Raw genomic sequence first — 16312 nt, 5'->3', positions numbered from 1 at the left:
TCTCCCTGCAGGCAGTCACTGAGTCCGAGGTGCTAAAGGTGCTCCTTAAACTTGACCCCATAAAAACATCTGGGTCAGATGGTTTAGACCCTTTGTTCTTTAAGGTTGCTGCCCCTATCATCGCCAAGCCTATCTCCAACCTTTTTAACCTGTCTCTCCTTTCTGGGGAGATTCCCATTGCTTGGAAGGCAGCCACGGTTCATCCTTTATTTAAAGGAGGAGATCAAGCTGATCCTAACTGTTATAGGCCTATTTCTATTTTGCCTTGTTTATCAGTGTTGGAAAAACTTGTAAATATATTAACTGACTGGCTTTCTTGATATCTAAAGTATTTTTTCAGGTATGCAATCTGGTTTCTGCTCAGGTTATGGATGTGTCACTGTAACCTTAAAGGTCCTTGATTCTAAGTAATGTTGTGCTGCTATTTTTATTTACTTGGCCAAAGCTTTTGATACGGTAGATCATTCCATTCCTGTGGGCCAGCTAAGGAGTATTGGTGTCTCTGAGGGGTCTTTAGGCTGGTTTGCTAACTACCTCTCTCAAAGAGTGCAGTGTATAAAGTCAGAAAATCTGCTGTCTCAACCACTGCCTTTCATCAAGGGAGTACCCCAAAGCTCTATCCTAGGCCCCATGCTCTTCTCAATTTACATCAACAACATAGCTCAGGCAGTAGGAAGCTATCTCATCCATTTATATGCAGATGATACAGTCTTGCTCTACAACAAAGCTGTCTTAGTGTCCAACAAGCTTTCTCTACCCTTAACTTTGTTCTGAACACCTCCAAATCAAAGGTCATGTGGTTCGGTAAGAAGAATGCCCCTCTTCCCACAGGTGATATTACTACCTCTGAGGGTTTAGAACTTGAGGTAGTCACCTCACATAAGTACTTGTCGAGTATGGCTAGATGGTGCACTGTCCTTCTCTCAGCACATATCAAAGCTGCAGGCTAAAGTTAAATCTAGACTTGGTTTCCTCTATTGTAATGGCACCTCTTTCACCCCAACTGCCAAACTAACCCTGATTCAGAAGACCATCCTACCCATGCTAGATTACGGAGACATAATTTAAAGATAGGCAGGTAAGAGTGCTCTTGAGTGGCTTGATGTCCTTTACCATTCGGCCATCAGATTTGCCACCAATGCTCCTTATAGGACACATCACTGCACTCTACACTTCTCTGTAAACTGGTCATCTGTGTATACCTGTCGCAAGACCCACTGGTTGATGTTTATTTATAAAACCCTTTTAGGCCTCACTCCCCCCTAGCCCTCATCCTGCACATACAACACTCGTTCTGCCAGTCACATTCTGTTAAAGGTCCCCAAAATACACACATCCCTGGGTCACTCCTCTTTTCAGTTCGCTGCAGCTAGCGAATGGAACGAGCTGCAAGAAACACTCAAACAGGACAGTTTTATCACAATCTCTTCAGTCAAATACTCAATCATGGATACTCTTACTGACAGTTGTGGCTGCTTTGTGTGATGTATTGTTGTCTCTATCTTCTTGCCCTTTGTACTGTTGTCTGTGGCCAATAACGTTTGTACCATGTTGTGCTGCTACCATGTTGTTGTTATGTTGTGTTGCTGCCGTGCTATGTTGTTGTCTTAGGTCTATCTTTATGTAGCGTTGTGTTGTCTCTCTTTTCGTGATGTGTGTTTTGTCCTATATTTATATTGCATTTATTTATTTATTTTAATCTCAGGGCCCCATCCCCGCAGGAGGCCTTTTGCCTTTAGGCTGTCATTGTAAATAAGAATTTGTTCTGACTTGCCTAGTTAAAAAAAGACTAAATATAAAAAACAAAAATTGACAACAAAATCCACATTTTACGATGGCCATCTCAGTCTCCGGACTTGAACCCCATTGAAAACCTGTGGTTTGAATTAAATAGGGCAGTCCGTAAGAGCAGACGAAGGATATCAAAGATCCCTCCCAACGTGTTCTCCAATCTCATAAACATTTTAGAAAAAGGATCAATGTTGTTATCTTCACAAGGGGAGGTTGCTAGAGTATTGAAAACACGGGGTGCCAATAATTGTTACCCTTGTCTTTTTAGATTATTTTGTATTTCTTGTTAAACAAAATCTCTTTCTCTGCGCAATTGTATTTGTATAAAATCATACAATTTCCCTGTTTTTTTGAGCATACAATATAGCTCAGTATTTGTATTACTTATTTTATACTGTTTTTTTGCTCATCTTTATCAAGGGTGCCAATAATTATGGACCTGACTATATGTCCCGTTTGTATCACATGTATGTAATGCATTCATAAACCTTCCAAGACATAATGCAGAATGTTAAAACATGTATCATCAAATATAATGAGCATATTTAAGTTGGAGGTCAATGTCATGAACCATGTTGTAATTAGTGTGACGCAAAGTTCAGCCTCTTGTCCCAAGACTGCCAATATCCCATTAATTAAGAATAAGAAAGTGCGACTACATAACGGGTCCCACCCAATGTATCGGTTCGACACGTAGCAGACCACTCGAGTGGAACTCCATTTGTAAGGTCTTGGGAATACCGTAGACACTTGTATGGGGCAGTATGACATATTCCTCAGGCCGTAAAGTGTCGAACAGTGAGGAAAGTGGCACTGACAGCCGAGCCAACCAGGCCATTTCATGATTACTGTGTGACCTTTCTTGCTTTCCATAACATTGGCTGTGGGTTAAGACTTCACATGCTTCTGGCCACCAGCAAATATGTCATTCCTTCCCTTTGTCTTCTCCCCCTTATCTGTCTTGCCTATGTTCTTTATTTCCCTTTTAAGAACTTTTTTTTGTCCTTGGCATCTGTCCTTGGCTCTTCAGCTAGAGTGAGTGATATATAGCCAAAGCTTACAGTGGCAGCTAAATGAGTGCTCATGTCCAGTTGTGTGTTTACTGAAACCCATTTTAAGGGAACTTCAATCCTCCACCACTACTTCTGCATTTCTGCATATCAATAACATGTCTGTGGATGAAAAAGTACCTTGCAAACACACCACCACAATGGTAGAACCAGCAGGGAAGAGTTAGCATGCTGGTAGGACATACCCCACTTCCTGGAACCTGGGAGAAGTGTTCTAGACACGTAGGGGTGGTTCCATGGACAGAGATTAATTTAAATCAGGACTAGGCTAATTCTAGTTAAATTAATCCAGATTTAAAAATGGCTTTCTGAGATGTTGCTTAACTTCAAATTAATTAATTCTAGACTAGGGAGTCCCAGATTAAGGTAAATAAAGACACTAATACATAAGGATTTTGTGGAATTGGAGCAAGTCACCTAAACCAAACAATGGATGGTGGTAAAAGAAAACATTCAAAGAATTTCAGTGACTTTGAGAAAACCCTCTTGAAGCAAAATGTGTCAAACCACCCAATTATGGAGAACAAACAGCGTGATTCATCAATAGAAAACAAGAAAAAGAATGCCTGGACTACCATTTGTAATGAATTCAAGTTAAATGAAAAAGTAAACAAAAGGATGCTACAACAACTTCAGGTAAAATACTGTATTTATTGTTGACCCACTTCTACAAATCAGAGTCATTTTGAAATGTTAGTTTTCTTGTTTAACAGAACACAGTGAGGCCTAAATGTATTTGTGTGACTGAAATGTAACAAACCATATCATACATAATTACTATGATTATTTCTATATTGTCTGGACTTTCTAAGGTCCTGTGGAAAAAAAACAAAAAAATCTACTTAAAGAAAACAAATGCTGTTGCTAGTAGGGAGCGTTTCAAGATTGGTAAGACCAGAGACAGATAAGCTGGGGGACTTGTTGACTGGGATCCTTGATAGCCAGCAATGCTTGGAAGGTATCCCTGATTATGATAATTTGGACAGTTCAGATGGGGGACAGTTCCCATCCTCATTTGGTAGGGCAAATTCATTTAACATTTACCATCCCCGGACTGCAGGGAATATGTATTGTTGTCAGTTATCTATTTTTAATAAAAACTATGTAATGAACTCTTGAAGAAATAATATTCTCTAATGCAGCAATATAATCATCTTCTAGAGGCAGATGATCACCATAGCTTGAAGGGGATAAGACAGGATGAAGGTCAGCCCGCTACATCTGCAACAGCCAGATGTCACGATCGAATGGAGAGACAGATCAAGGCGCAGTGTGATTAAAGTTCCACATATTTATTCAAGCAAAACCAAAAAAAAAAAAAAAAAACAACGAACCGTGACATCAGAGGTGCTACATGCACTAACTCAAAACAATATCCCACAAAGCAGGTGGAAACAGGGAACCCTTAAGTATGATCCTCAAATAGAGACAACGAACCTCAGCTGCCTCTAATTGGGAACCATACCAAGAGCACCAACATAGAAATAATAAACCTAGAACACCCCCTAGTCACGCCCTGACCTACAAATACCATAGAGAACCAAGGGCTCTCTATGGTCAGGGCGTGACACCAGAAGGGAAGATTGTGTCATTAACCCAGGCCGGAGGCTGAGCATGCATGAGAAGGCTGAGTATGCATTTTGCGGTAGGACCGGGACAAGGCAGCATGTCCGGTGAACAGGCCAGTGAAAAGGTCAGGGTAGAGGGTGCAATAGGTCAGCACCCTCTACCCTGACCTAAAGTTGACTTTTCATAGTCAATCATTTGACTTTTCATAGTCGATCATTCAGAGTATGTCTACCACTCCTGCTGTCTCTAGAGAGTTGAAAACAGCAGGTCTGGGACAAGGTAGCATGTCAGGTGAACAGGGCAGGGTTTCATAGCCGCAAGCAGAACAGTTGAAACTGGAGCAGCAGCATGACCAGGTGGACTGGGGACGGCAAGGAGTCATCAGGCCATGTAGTCCTGAGGCATGATCCTAGGGCTCAGGTCCTCTGAGAGAAAGAGAAAGAGAGAATTAGAAGGAGCATACTTAAATTCACACAGGACACCGTATAAGACAGGATAAATATTCCAGATATAACAGACTGACCCTAGCCCCCTGGCACAAACTATTGCAGCATAAATACTGGAGGCTGAGACAGGAGGGGTCGGGAGAGACTGTGGCCCCATCCGACGATAACCCCGGACAGGGCCAACCAGGCAGGATATAACCCCACCCACTTTGCCAAAGCACAGCCCCCACACCACTGGAGGGATATCTTCAAACCACCAACTTACTACCCTGAGACAAGGCCCACGGAGATCTCCCCCACGGCACGAACCCGAGGGGGGTGCTAACCCGGACAGGAAGATCACGTCAGTGACTCAACCCACTCAAGTGATGCACCCGTCCTAGGGACGTAATGGAAGAGCACCAGTAAGCCAGTAACTCAGCCCCCATAATAGAGTTAGAGGCAGAGAATCCCAGTGGAGAGAGGGGAACCAGCCAGGCAGAGACAGCAAGGGTGGTTCGTCGCTCCAGTGCCTTTCCGTTCACCTTCACACCCCTGGGCCAGACTACACTCAATCATAGGACCTACTGAAGAGCTGAGTCTTCAACAAAGACTTAAAGGTCGAGACCGAGTCTGTGTCTCTCACATGGATAGGCAGAAAATTCCATAAAAATTGAGCTCTATAGGAGAAAACCCTGCCTCCAGCTCTTTGTTTAGAAATTCTAGGGACAATAAGGAGGCCTGCATCTTGTGACCATAGAGTACATGTAGGTATTTACAGCAGGACCAAATCGGAAAGACAGGTAGGAGCAAGCCCATGTAATGCTTTGTAGGTTAGCAGTAAAACCTTGAAATCCACCCTAGCCTTAACAGGAAGCCAGTGTAGAGGGTAGCACTAGAGTAATATTATACTTTTTTTTGGTTCTAGTCAAGATTCTAGCAGCTGAGGTAAGCACTAAATTAAGTTTATTTAGTGCTTAATCCAGGTAGCTGGACAGTAGAGCATTGCAGTAGTCTAATCTAGAAGTGACAAAAGCATGGATACATTTTTCTGCATCATTTTTGGACAGAAAGTTTCTGATTTTTGCAATGTTACGTAGATGGAAATAAGCTGTCCTTGAAACAGTCTTGATAGAATGCAGAGTAGCCGAGGTCCTTCACAGTTTTATTTGAGACGACTGTACACCCATCAAGATTAATTGTCAGATCCAACAGAAGATCTCTTTGTTTCTTGGGACCTAGAACTAGCATCTCTCTTTTGTCCGAGTTTTAAAGTAAAACATTTGCCGCCATCCACTTCCTTATGTCTGAAACACAGGCTTAGAGGGAGGTCAATTTTGGGGCTTCACAATGCTTTATCGAAATGTACAGCTGTGTATCGTCCGCATAGCAGTGAAAGTTAACATTATGTTTCCGAATGACATCACCAAGAGTTAAAATATAAAGTGAAAATAATAGTGGTACTGAAACGAAAGCTTGAGGAACACCGGAATTTAAAGTTGATTTATCAGAGGACAAACCATCCACAGAGACAAACTGATATCTTTCCGACAGATAAGATCTAAACCAGTCCAGAACTTGTCCGTGTAGACCAATTTGGGTTTCCAATCTCTCCAAAAGAATGTGGTGATCGATGGTATCAAAAGCAACACTAAGGTCTAGGAGCACGAGGACAGCTAAAGATCCTTGGTCTTATGCCATTAAAAGGTTATTTACCACCTTCATGAGTGCAGTCTCAGTGCCATGATGGGGTATAACACCAGACTGAAGCGTTTCGTATACATTTTTTGTCTTCAGGAAGGCAATGAGTTGCTGCGCAACAGCTTTTTCAAAACATTTTGAGAGGAATGGGAGATTCAATATAGGCAGATAATTTTTTATATTTTCGGGGTCAAGGTTTGGCTTTTTTAAGAGAAGCTTTATTACTGCCACTTTTAGTGAGTTTGGTACACATCCGGTGGATTGGGAGCCATTTATTATGTTCAACATAGGAGGGCCAAGCACAGGAAGCAGCTCTTTCAGTAGTTAGTTGGAATAGGGTCCAGTATGCAGCTTGAAGGTTTAGAGGCCATCATTATTTTCATCAATGTGTCAAGAGATATAGTATTAAAAAACTTGAGTGTCTCCCTTGATCCTAGGTCCTGGCAGTGTTGTGCAGACTCAGGACAAATGAGCTTTGGAGAAATGCGTATATTTAAAGAGGAGGCCGTAATTTTCTTTTTAATGATCATGATCTTTTCGTCATGAATTTATCACTGCTGAAGTGAAAGCTCTGGCGGCTCCGGACTGGCGAGACCCACTGGAGGCCTAGTCCTAGGAGGCGGCACAGGACGGACCAGGATGGGGAGACCAACTGGAGGCCTGGTCCGAGGAGGCGGCACAGGCTTAACCAGGATTGGGAGACCCACTGGAGGCCTACATTTAAGTCATTTAGCAGACGCTCTTATCCAGAGCGACTTACAAATTGGTGCATTCACCTTATAATATCCAGTGGAACAACCACTTTACAATAGTGCATCTAAATCTTTTAAGGGGGGGTTAGAAGGATTACTTTATCCTATCCCAGGTATTCCTTAAAGAGGTGGGGTTTCAGGTGTCTCCGGAAGGTGGTGATTGACTCCGCTGTCCTGGCGTCGTGAGGGAGCTTGTTCCACCATTGGGGTGCCAGAGCAGCGAACAGTTTTGACTGGGCTGAGCGGGAACTGTGCTTCCTCAGAGGTAGGGAGGCGAGCAGGCCAGAGGTGGATGAACGCAGTGCCCTTGTTTGGGTGTAGGGCCTGATCAGAGCCTTAAGGTACGGAGGTGCCGTTTTCCTCACAGCTCCGTAGGCAAGCACCATGGTCTTGTAGCAGATGCGAGCTTCAACTGGAAGCCAGTGGAGAGAGCGGAGGAGCGGGGTGACGTGAGAGAACTTGGGAAGGTTGAACACCAGACGGGCTGCGGCGTTCTGGATGAGTTGTAGGGATTTAATGGCACAGGCAGGGAGCCCAGCCAACAACGAGTTGCAGTAATCCAGACGGGAGATGACAAGTGCCTGGATTAGGACCTGCGCCGCTTCCTGTGTGAGGCAGGGTCGTACTCTGCGAATGTTGTAGAGCATGAACCTACAGGATCGGGTCACCGCCTTGATGTTAGTGGAGAACGACAGGGTGTTGTCCAGGGTCACGCCGAGGATCTTTGCACTCTGGGAGGAGGACACAAGGGAGTTGTCAACCGTGATGGCGAGATCATGGAACGGGCAGTCCTTCCCCGGGAGGAAGAGCAGCTCCGTCTTGCCGAGGTTCAGCTTGAGGTGGTGATCCGTCATCCACACTGATATGTCTGCCAGACATGCAGAGATGCGATTCGCCACCTGGTTGTCAGAAGGGGGAAAGGAGAAGATTAATTGTGTGTCATCTGCATAGCAATGATATGAGAGACCATGTGAGGATATGACAGAGCCAAGTGACTTGGTGTATAGCGAGAATAGGAGAGGGCCTAGAACAGAGCCCTGGGGGACACCAGTGGTGAGAGCACGTGGTGCGGAGACAGATTCTCGCCACGCCACCTGGTAGGAGCGACCTGTCAGGTAGGACGCAATCCAAGTGTGGGCCGCGCCGGAGATGCCCAGCTCGGAGAGGGTGGAGAGGAGGATCTGATGGTTCACAGTATCAAAGGCAGCAGATAGGTTTAGAAGGATGAGAGCAGAGGAGAGAGAGTTATCTTTAGCAGTGCGGAGAGCCTCCGTGACACAGAGAAGAGCAGTCTCAGTTGAATGCCCAGTCTTGAAACCTGACTGATTAGGATCAAGAAGGTCATTCTGAGAGAGATAGCAAGAGAGCTGGCCAAGGACGGCACGTTCAAGAGTTTTGGAGAGAAAAGAAGGAAGGGATACTGGTCTGTAGTTGTTGACATCGGAGGGATCGAGTGTAGGTTTTTTCAGAAGGGGTGCAACTCTCGCTCTCTTGAAGACGGAAGGAACGTAGCCAGCGGTCAAGTATGAGTTGATGAGCGAGGTGAGGTAGGGGAGAAGGTCTCCGGAAATGGTCTGGAGAAGAGAGGAGGGGATAGGGTCAAGTGGGCAGGTTGTTGGGCGGCCGGCCGTCACAAGACGCGAGATTTCATCTGGAGAGAGAGGGGAGAAAGAGGTCAAAGCACAGGGTAGGGCAGTGTGAGCAGGACCAGCGGTGTCGTTTGACTTAGCAAACGAGGATCGGATGTCGTCAACCTTCTTTTAAAAATGGTTGACGAAGTCATCCGCAGAGAGGGAGGAGGAGGGGGGGGAGGAGGATTCAGGAGGGAGGAGAAGGTAGCAAAGAGCTTCCTAGGGTTAGAGGCAGATGCTTGGAGTTTAGAGTGGTAGAAAGTGGCTTTAGCAGCAGAGACAGAAGAGGAAAATGTAGAGAGGAGGGAGTGAAAGGATGCCAGGTCCGCAGGGAGGCGAGTTTTCCTCCATTTCCGCTCGGCTGCCCGGAGCCCTGTTCTGTGAGCTCGCAGTGAGTCGTCGAGCCACGGAGCAGGAGGGGAGGACCGAGCCGGCCTGGAGGATAGGGGACAGAGGAAATCAAAGGATGCAGAGAGGGAGGAGAGGAGGGTTGAGGAGGCAGAATCAGGAGATAGGTTGGAGAAGGTTTGAGCAGAGGGAAGAGATGATAGGATGGAAGAGGAGAGAGTAGCGGGAGAGAGAGAGCGAAGGTTGGGACGGCGCAATACCATCCGAGTAGGGGCAGAGTGAGAAGTGTTGGATGAGAGCAAGAGGGAAAAGGATACAAGGTAGTGGTCGGAGATTTGGAGGGGAGTTGCAATGAGATTAGTGGAAGAACAGCATCTAGTAAAGATGAGGTCAAGCGTATTGCCTGCCTTGTGAGTAGGGGGGAAGGTGAGAGGGTGAGGTCAAAAGAGGAGAGGAGTGGAAAGAAGGAGGCAGAGAGGAATGAGTCAAAGGTAGACGTGGGGAGGTTAAAGTCACCCAGAACTGTGAGAGGTGAGCCATCCTCAGGAAAGGAACTTATCAAGGCGTCAAGCTCATTGATGAACTCTCCAAGGGAACCTGGAGGGCGATAAATGATAAGGATGTTAAGCTTGAAAGGGCTGGTAACTGTGACAGCATGGAATTCAAATGAGGAGATAGACAGATGGGTCAGGGGAGAAAGAGAGAATGTCCACTTGGGAGAGATGAGGATTCCAGTGCCACCACCCCGCTGGCTCGATGCTCTAGGGGTATGCGAGAACACGTGGGCAGACGAGGAGAGAGCAGTAGGAGTAGCAGTGTTATCTGTGGTAATCCATGTTTCCGTCAGCGCCAGGAAGTCTAGGGACTGGAGGGTAGCATAGGCTGAGATGAACTCAGCCTTGTTGGCCGCAGACCGGCAGTTCCAGAGGCTGCCGGAGACCTGGAACTCCACGTGGGTCGTGCGCGCTGGGACCACCAGGTTAGAGTGGCAGCGGCCACGCGGTGTGGAGCGTTTGTATGGCCTGTGCAGAGGGGAGAGAACAGGGATAGACAGACACATAGTAGACAAGCTACAGAAGAGGCTATGCTAATGCAAAGGAGATTGGAATGACAAGTGGACTACACGTCTCGAATGTTCAGAAAGTTAAGCTTACGTTGCAAAAATTTTATTGACTAAAATGACGAAAATGATACAGTACTGCTGGCTGGTGGAGTAGGCTAGCTAGCAGTGGCTGCGTTGTTGACTTTGAACGTGTAGCTGGCTAGGTAACCTCGATAGTTTCAGTACTACACCTTGTCATGATACAAAGCAACTTTGTAGCTAGCTAGCTAACATAACACTAATCAAGACGTTCCTTGTAATATATTTAGTTTCTACAATGCTGCTCGTCGGTAATAGTTGGCTGGGTTAGGAAAAATGCCGTCGCCGGGGACGGAAATAGCTGGCTAGCTAACCTCGATGGCTGGCTAGCTAACCTCGATAATTACTAAACTACACAATTATCAAGCTATGACAAAGACAACTAAGTAGCTAGCTAGCTAACAATGCACTAGTCAAATCGTTCCGTTGTAAAGTATTAGTATCTACAGCGCTGCTAGTCGGTAACGGTTGGCTAGCTAGCAGTGGGTTAATGATGACTAGGTGTGTTGACTAAGTCTGGCGTCGCGTCGCGGCTGGCTAGCTCACCTCGATAATTACTCAAACTACACAATTATCTTAGATACAGAGACAGCAAAGACAGCTATGTAGCTGGCTAACTAACACTAACACTACACTAATCAAGTCGTTACGTTGTAATGTAATAGTTTCTACAGTGCTGCTAGTCGGTAGAAGTTGGCTAGCTAGCAGTGATGACTAGCTAGCTAGCAGCTAGCAGTGTTGACTACGTTAGGAGGACGAAGATAGCTAGCCTCGATAATTACTCTAATTACTCTAAACTACTCTAAACTACACAATTATCTTTGATACAAAGACGGCTATGTAGCTAGCTAAGAAGAATTGCTCAGATCAAACAAATCAAGCCGTTGTAATGTAGTAAAGTGTAATATTACCTGTCGACATATCTCCCACAATCTCCCACAAGGCCAAAAATGGGGACCCGAACCCCCCTAGTCCTGGGAGGTGGCACAGGACAGACCAGGCTGGAGAGATCCACTGGAGGCCTGGTCCGAGGAGGAGGCACAGGATAAACCGGGCTGTGGGGGAGCACTGGGAGCCTTTACGCTCTTTACCCATACTCCAGGCTGACTGCCCACTTTGGCCCGGCACGGGCGGAGAGCAGGCATTGGGCGAACTGGACCCTCCCAGCGCCCTGGAGACACAGTGCGCAGAGCCGGTGCAGGATACCCTGGCCCGAAAAGGCGCACTGGAGACCAGACGCGCTGAGCTGGCACAACCCGTCCTGGCTCGATGCCTGCACTCACATGGCACTTGCGGGGGGCTGGCCTATAGCGCACCGGGCTATGAACGCGTACTGGGGACACCGTGCGCTTTATCGCATAACACAGTGTCTGACCAGTACTGCGCTGCCTCCTGTAAGCACGGGGAGTTGGCTCAGGTCTACCACCTGACTCCGCCAATCTCCCCGTGTGCCCCCCCCCAATTTTTTTGGGGGGGCTGCCTCTCGTTCTGCTGCGCTCCCTTTCCTCACACCAGCGCCTCTCAGCTATCGCCGCCTCGATCTCCCACTGTGGGCGGCGATACTCCCCAGCTTGAGCCCATGGTCCACCTTCGTCCAGTAATTCCTCCCATCTCCAGGAATCCTGAACGATCCTCTCCATTTTCTCCAAAGTCCATGAGTCCATACTATTCTCCTTCTCCTGGTGCCTCTCCTTCCTCCGCTGCTTGGTCCGTTTTTGGTGGGTAATTCTGTAACGGCTGTCGGGAGAGAGAGTAGACCAAGGCGCAGCGGAGTTAGTGTTCATCATGATTTTAATTTAATAAAAAACACTACACAAAACAAAACAAGAAAACTGACAGCCAAACAGTCCTGTCAGGTGCAAAACACTCAACAGAAACAATTACCCACAAAACCCAAAGGAAAAACATGCTCCTTATGTGTGACTCCCAATCAGCAACAACGAACTTCAGCTGTGCCTGATTGGGAGCCACACACGGCCCAAAACAAAGAAATACAAAAACCTAGAAAACGAACATAGAACGCCCACCCAATGTAACACCCTGGCCTAACCAAAATAAAGAACAAAAAACTCCTCTCTATGGCCAGGGCGTTACACATTCTTGGGTAGGTGGAGGGAGTCTGGAAGGGGATCTACAAATCTTTGGGTTGTCCGAGAATTTATGATCCTTATTTGGGGTCTGAGCAGATTATTTGTTGCAATTGCAAATATAATAAAATGGTGGTCCGATAGCCCAGGTTTATGAGGAGAAACATTAAGATCCACAATATTTATTTCACGGGACAAAACTAGGTCCAGAGCATGACTGTGTCAGTGATTAGGTCCGAAGACACGTTGGACAAAACCCATTGAGTCGATGATGGCTCCGAAAGCCTTTTGGAGTGGGTCTGTGGACTTTTCCACATGAATATTAAAGTCACCAAAAATTTGAATATTATCTGCCATGACTACAAGGTCCGATAGGAATTCAGGCAACTCAGTGATGAACACTGTATACGGCCCAGGAAGCCTGTAGCTATAAAAAGTGATTGAGTATGCTGCATAGATTTCATGACTAGAAGCTCAAAAGAAGAAAACACAGTCGTTTTTTTTTGTAAATTGAAATTTGCTATCTGAAATGTTAGCAACACCTCTGCCTTTGCAGGATGAGCATGGGATATGGTCACTAGTGTAACCAGGAGGAGAGGCCTCATTTAACACAGTAAATTCATCAGTCTTAAGCCATGTTTTAGTCAGGCCAATCACATCAAGATTATGATCAGTGATTAGTTAATTGACTATAACTGCCTTGGAAGTAAAGGATCTAACATTAAGTAGCCCTATTTTGAGATGTGAGATTTCACAATCTCTTTCAATAATAACAGGAAAGGAGGAGGTCTTTATTCCAGTGAGATTGCTAAGGCGAACACCGCCATGTTTAGTTTTGCCCAACCTAGATCGAGGCACAGACATGGTCTCAATGGGGATAGCTGAGCTGACTACACTGACTGTGCTAGTGGCAGACTCCACTAAGCTGGCTGGCTGGCAAGCTGGCAGGCTGGCTAACAGCCTGCTGCCTGGCCTGCAACCTATCTTATTGTGGTGCTGCACGAGTTAGAGCCTTCTCTATGTTCCTAGATAAGATGAGGGCACCCCTCCAGCTAGGATGGAGTCCATCACTCCTCAGCAAGCCAGGCTTGGTCCTGTTTGTGGGTGAGTCCCAGAAAGAGGTCCAATTATCTACAAATTCTATATTTTGGGAGGGACAGAAAACAGTTTAATGGGGAGAACTGTTTGAAAGTTTCTGTCGGCTGAATGATCGACACCGGTTGAGCATTCCTACAGCATTTCCTTTCAGAAGCCATGAGAAAATTGTCCGGCTGCGGGGACTGTGCGTGGGGATTTATACTACTATCTGTACTTATTGGTGTACAGATGCTGTTTCATCCTTTCCTACTCTTAAATTACCCTTGCCTATCGATTGCATCTGAAGCTGGGCTTGCAGCAACGCTATCCTCACCATAAAGCGATTCTTCTCCTGTATATTATGAGTACAGCGACTGCCATCAGAAGGCATAATGTTAATGTTACTACTTAGCTTCAGTCTGGTGGAGGTCCTGTAGAACCATATCCAGATAAAGCGTCCGGGGTGAAAAGGTTGAATGAAAAAAGTCGAGGGAGCGAATAAAATGTAATAGAAAGCGGTAATTAAAAAGGTAAAAACCATGAAGTTGGCAGGTAGCAAAGTAACGTTAGCAACAAACCGCACAGCGGCACGTAAACAAGTCGACAATTTGTGACCAGAAATTATGTCACTGGAAACAGAAACAGAAACAGAAAGTTGGTCTGTGCATACCCACTGTCACCAAGTATGATTCCACTATGTTGTCCTCCATAAAGCTGATCTTACAAAGAGGAGTTTTGGAATGAGTTGCAACTTTCTAAAGGGCAACAAACTTTGTACATTTATTGACAACCAGTTTTAGTTTTTTTGTACTCCTCAGAATCTGCTGCAGAGGGAGACTATTTAAACCACGTCTGAGAAATGCAGTTTTAGTTAGTCCAGTTTAAAAATTGCAATTTAGTCTCGGATCAGGCTTAATTTGTGTCCGTGAAACCGGCCCGTATTGTCAAAGTGCTTAAGCCTGTGATTTCCCTCGAGAACAGACAAAAATGTAAAAATATATGCAAGTCTTAATTATTCACACAAGTTAAGTCACTTCCACCACTCTTCATCTGGAATTCATTTGCACCTGCACTCAGTCCATAAAGTACAAAGCAGGAGGCACACTGCTGAGGGAATCGCTGATAATATATAAGGCCCAGTCTTCCCTAGGTTCAACACATAGCACACAGACAGAGATTAGGCTCATCTGAGTTAGGGGAGATGATTATCTGCCTCATCAACTGCAGAGTATTCATGATATGTGGGGAGAAGTGTAAAGTTTAACCTCAGTTGTCTGTCAGCTAGGATATACTCCCAATGATACATACTATCCCTCCTGGAATATAGGATGGGAGACGGATCTGATATCATGCCTTACTGGGAGATCCAGCACAATGATTAGGCACAGCTGCTGTAGTGCCATCTCATCTCACTGGAAAATATACTGTGTCACCAAATTTCACAGGAGGTGGAGAAGTCTGAAGCATGAAAGTCAGTCAGAGATGATTGTGGCATGCTCCACCCTTTTCCAATGAAGATACGGTCAATTAGAAAGTGTTGCAGACTCTCTTACGACTACAATCCTGAGAAGGTAAAGCAGATCTAATTATTTGAAAGTTACCTTGAAAGTATCTGCTGGGTCTACAAAGGGGTGTCAACCCACAACTTACGGGTAATATTGGCATGCTCTAAATGCCATGCCAAAAATGTTCTCAAAATGTCCTCAATTATACGCTATAGTTGTATACCTAACCCTTCCCACTACAGATTATTTACACTGGTAATACTAGCCACCTAATACTAGCCATAAGGGTTGCAGGCAGGGAGCAGTTCCGTTATCAAAGTGAGCATTTATCCTTTCCTCATTAAACTGTGCACTGTATGGGTGGCAGGTAGCCTTGTGGTTAGAGCGTTGGGTCAGTAACCGAAAGGTTGCTGGATTGAATCCTCGAGCTGACAAGGTAAAAATCTGTCATTCTGCCCCTGTACACTGTTCCTCTGTAGGCTGTCATTGTAAATAAGAATTTGCTCTCAGATTTGCTAAGTAAAATGTGTTTTTTATGGAACTGACTGATTAAACAGGTTTTTTCCAAGAAGCAAGCTTCTTTAGAAACCAAAAAAAGGATATAAAACAGGCTCAACCGCAAATTATTTAACAGTCACATTTCCAATCACCTCTTTTCCCGAAAGCTCTCAAAGTAAATAGTTATCGGTCAATCACTTGGTGAGACCTTGCATGTTAATTCACTCTTACAAAAAGTCATTATAGAAACCCATGGTCCAGCAATTAACTGCCACCGTGTAATGTAATTGAGGCGCTATATTCCCAAGCCTTGTATTTCAAATACCGGGCGCCTGGCTTGAATGTTTTCATCAGTAAGTTATTTATTACTATGGAGACCGTTGGTTATTTGCAGTCATGGGGGTCATTGGTAATTACGATTCTAGTGTTGGAATGGCCAATGATTAAAGTTGAAATTGCAATCAAATGCACAAAATACCAGCACATATTTAATCTATTATTTTCCCTTAACCTCTGGAAATGGCAAGGGATGACAAATAGTCTGAAATCTGCAATGTAATCTTTATTGAGCACATTTATTCTGTGACTTTTTTTGCTATATTCTATAGAAAATTATACATTTGTATTCATTTTTCATTTTCAATACTGTGCTGGCTTCAGGTAACACAGATGGTACATTGACTATTAAAAGACCCACAAAAGTGGAAATTCCCCAAA

This window comes from Salmo salar, chromosome 20 (assembly GCF_965601325.2).
Source record: "Salmo salar chromosome 20, fSalSal1, whole genome shotgun sequence".
Lineage (NCBI taxonomy): Eukaryota > Metazoa > Chordata > Actinopteri > Salmoniformes > Salmonidae > Salmo > Salmo salar.
The sequence above is the reverse complement of the archived record's forward strand: the minus strand, read 5'-3'. Positions refer to the sequence as shown.